The 4479-nt window shown below is 44.5% G+C and overlaps 1 non-coding gene across 1 annotated transcript; it reads right to left on the bottom strand.

The window, feature by feature from the left end:
- Positions 1–3946: 3946 nt before the first annotated feature.
- LOC143298398 (5S ribosomal RNA) lies at positions 3947–4065 on the bottom strand. Its single transcript, XR_013057389.1, has one exon. It is a non-coding gene; the product is annotated as a 5S ribosomal RNA (ribosomal RNA).
- Between the last annotated feature and the right edge of the window lie 414 nt (positions 4066–4479).

Consider the following 4479-nt stretch of genomic DNA (forward strand, 5'->3'; position numbering starts at 1 on the left):
CGTGGCGATACAGGTCTTACTGTCCTACCTATTCGTAGCAAGCAGAATTTAGTTGTGTCGGTATGTTTGCTCAGTGGGCACCCAGTCTGGTGTTAAAAGTGTTGCCTGTTGGTGCTGTAACTATATAGTCTGGAAAGTTATTCCAGGTGTTGATGACACGTACGTTCTGCAAAGTAGTTGCTTCTAATGAGCAAACGGCTATGTCCCTTGAAGAATTTTAGGCAATTGCCCATTATGTCCTTACCTTCCAGTACTTGAAATACTGGATTTTGTACAGAGGGCAGCTAGGCGTTCTGGGTATGGTTTGTCTTTGAGAAAGGACAGGAGTTTTGTTGCTCTGCGTTGGACATTCTCTATTTCAGCACACAATGTTTTATGTTGGGGCTGCCAGACTGAGTGTCCGTATTCCAGCACAGGTCTGACGAGAGATTTGTATAACTGGACGAATTTCTTCTTTGACAGGTTGTCGAAAGTTCGTCTTATCACTCCTAACGTCCGGCCTTTGACGTTTTTTTGCTTGAGCCACATGATCTTTGAATGAGAGCTTGTTGTCTATGTTGACACCAAGGTCTTTCTCCACTTCACTCTCTATTAGGTTGACTGGGCAAGGTTCGTCATCAGTGTTCTTCCCTCTCATCTGGTGCACTGCCCCTGACTTATTTCTCCCCAGTTTCAGGACATGACACTTCTCTGGGTAAAAGCAGAGGAGCCACTGCTCTCAGTGACCAGTTCTGTAATCTATTAAGGTCTGCCTGTAATACTTGATATGTGTGGCCTCATCATTGTCACTCCTGAAGAAAAGTTTAGTGTCGTCTGCAAAAAGGCGAACATAGCTGTGTACACAATTGGGCAAATCATTGATGTACATGACAAAATTAATCGGATTGGGCCCAGCACGCTCCCTTGAGAGATTCCACTGATCATGCTAGCTGGTCTAGACTGTGCGTCACCAGTCACCACTCTCTGCTGCCTATCACTCGGGAAATCTTCAATCCATTGGATCACCTGGCCGTTCACACCATGTGATTTGATCTTGGAAATAAGTCTATGGTGAGGGACACTATAAAAGGCTTTTTGGAAGTCCATGTATATTAAATCCACGGAACTTCCTTCATCCAGAGTCTTCGTCCAAAAGTCTAGCACATCAATCAGCTGTGTGATACATCACTGCCCACTCACAAAGCCGTGTTGTTTCAGTTATCACTGATCAGTCTGTTCTCCAGATGTTGAATCAGCTCAGCTCTCACTATCTTCTCCATCACCTTCCCCAACATACAGGTCAAACTAACAGGGTGGTATTATTGGTGGAGAGTCTACTTCCTTTCGTGAAGATGGGTGTGACGTTTGCGTGACGCCAATCATCAGGAATCTTTCTTTTGCTCAGTGACCCGTTGAAGAGAAGTCGAGTGACCGGTGGTGCCAACACATCTGCTGCCTTCGCCAAGATCAGAAGATGTAGCCCATCCGGCGGACCTGGAGATTTGTCTGTGTGAAGCTCACTCAGAAGTTTCTTGACCTTTTCTACTGATATTTTGATATCCTTTAGTTCGCTAGTGTAGGTATAATGGGGTGGTTCAGGCAACTCGTCATCCTTTTCAGCAGTGAAGACGCTCTTGAAGAAGTCGTTCAGCAGTTCTGCCTCTTCACTGTCAGTTGAAGTCTGTGATCCATCGCCTCTTCTTAGATCTACAACGCTACTCTTAGTTGTTGTCTTGCTTTTGACATTATGTCCAGAAGGATCTTGGATTCTTCTTTGCCTGGGCTGCAACAGTTTTTCCTAAGTTTCTCTGGGCTTTTCTTGTTGCTTTTCTTGCTTGGTTGCGGGATCTGGCATAGTCTCGGAACTCCTGGCTGTTTCTATCATTTTCTTTGTCTTCTTGTCTGCTCGACTTTCTGCTTTCGCTTTTGATCCGCTTTCTGAACATTCGATGTTTCTTCATAACACTTTCCAGAGTTCCCCTGTCCATCCATTTTTTGGATTGTGTGCCTGTCTTGTTGATCTTGGGAATTGATGCTTCTCGATTGCAACATTCAATATATTCATAATGTGGGTCCAGGTGTCCTCTGTTGTCTTGTCCATGAGTTCCGATTCCCAGTTGACTGATCTCAGTTCATCTACTATTTCTCCAGTGTTAGCTTTGGAAAAGTTGTAGCATATCTTATAATTTTCTTTCTTGCTGCTGCATGACAAGTTCACTCTGATCGTAGCGTGGTCACGTTTTCCCAGTCCTGCATCGGTGATGACTTCGTTCACAAGTTCCTCCGTGTTTGTGAAGACCAAATCTACAAGGCTTGGCTTCTGGCCTACCCTATATCGGGTAGCTATCTTCTGGTGTAGGATCAAGGTGTCCTTGCACATCTTCAAGAACTGTTGGCTGGGTGATCCTCTCCCAAGCTGGAAGTCTCCTTTATCCAATCAATTTCTGGATAATTAAAGTCACCTAGAAGCAGCAGATGAGCTGGGGTTTTTGTCTGTCATTTTTCTAAACAGGTCGTTTAACCTTCTGTTATTCCTTGCACTGCTGTTAGGACTTCTGCAGATAAGCCCCACAAGTATACTTTTGCCTTAAGTTCGTCGAATCTGCAGTCTATAAATACCGATTCTTCAAATTCAGTCTCAAGGTCCTCAAGGAGAGACGGTTTCAGGCTACATTTAGCCTATGAGGCGATCCCTCGCCGTCCCTTTTCTAAGTTATGAAAAAGGTCATAGCCGTCGATTTCTTATTCCTGAACTGGGCATCGACAATGTTTCGGCTTGACCTCTGCTATAGCAATAATAGCAGGATTGAACAATTCAATCTGTGCTTGAAGCTCAGCTCTTTTGTTCATCAAACAGTCATCCGTGTACAAACATGAACAAGAAGAGTAATTCAAAGGGCAACAAGACGAAAGGTTTGATTGACTGGAAGCAGAACTGTCAAAATTGTTTAAATCAAAGGAAACTTTAAAACTATCTACAGTTGTTGGGTCTCTCCTTTTCATGCTACTTTCTTTTCGTGACTAAGTTCTTCGATTCTGGGTGCTTGTGTGGGTATTTCCCTATGTTGACCACTTGGCCGTTCCTGCGTGCCCATCTGGTGAGCTCGTCCCCCGACTTCGGTGAATCATCTTGTTTCTTCTTTAGTTTCTTATAAAGCTCTTCTTCCTGTTTTCTTTCTGCTGGTGTCATGTCCCGACGCATTGCTGTCTTGCTAATCAGTCTCTCATCTTCAGTATTTTCAATTGATCTCTCTTCTTTCTTTACTTTGTTGAAGGCTCTGGGAATTTCATCTCGTGCTACTTGGCTGGAGAATGAGGATGGTCTATCCTTCTTTGTTGAGTTTTTGTATGATGTCTGGGTTCTCATACGTCGGATATATTGGTTGAGACTTGGATCCAATTTCTTTCAGAACCTGCCTGATTCTGTCTTCATCCTCTGCCTTCTTTTTTTTTCATTGTCTTGGTCTGAGCTTTCAGGGAGTCTGAAAATTATCAGGTTTGATAGCCTCCTTGTTCCATCCTCTGATTCAGCTGTATATTCTTTTGCTTTGATGTCGACCATTCTTTTTACTTCCTCCAGTTTCAGTGTGTTCACTCCTGGACTTTGCGTTGTATATGTACAATGGCCGGCTTCTTTCATTGGTTGTGGGAATTTGCCCTCCTCGATTTTGAAAAGTCGGTCATCTACTTCTTTCTGTAAGTTTATCTACATCAAGCTCAAGCTTGGCTATTCATCTGAAAGCTTTTGTAGTAAAGAATGTGCACGAACTGTTACAAAACCAATGCAACTGCAACTCTGTGAAGTGTCACTGGGGAGCCACAGTTTCAGTTTCGGTTTCAGTTTCAGTAGCTCAAGGAGGCGTCACTGCGTTCGGACAAATCCATATACGCTACACCACATCTGCCAAGCAGATGCCTGACCAGCAGCGTAACCCAACGCGCTTAGTCAGGCCTTGAGATAAAGGAATGCCAACGGCACCCGGTGTTCCCAGGCGGTCACCCATCCAAGTACTAACCGGGCCCGAAGTTGCTTAACTTCGGTGATCGGACGAGAGCCGGTGTTTTCAACGTGGTATGGCCGTTGGCGTGAGAAAAGTGATCAAAGCACCACTGACAGATCAGTGAGTACTGATCAGAAGGAAGGTTCCTCTCACAGGAGCCACAGAACTGGTCACTTCCTCCACTAGGTTCAATTGCGTCGGCAAGTTCTGGTTTCAAAGCCAGGGTCTCTGAAAATGGTTTCCTTGTCTATTCTGCAAATGTTGTCAGTCCATTGTTTTTTGGGGTTTTTTTAATTTTTTTTTTTTATGTCTTCCCCTCCTTCTCCCTCCCTGAACAATTTCTCAAGGCCTGTTGAACCCCCAGCTGTTATTGGCCCGGGCAAAAAATACAGAATTTCACGTAGACACAAATCTCACCAACACAACGGAACCGAAAGCGGAAATCCACCGACACTGATTAGAAAGTAGCCCCACTTCATCCCGGATTTCTCCCGTCACA

Source organism: Babylonia areolata, chromosome 23, assembly GCF_041734735.1.
Source record: "Babylonia areolata isolate BAREFJ2019XMU chromosome 23, ASM4173473v1, whole genome shotgun sequence".
Taxonomy (NCBI): Eukaryota; Metazoa; Mollusca; class Gastropoda; order Neogastropoda; family Buccinidae; genus Babylonia; species Babylonia areolata.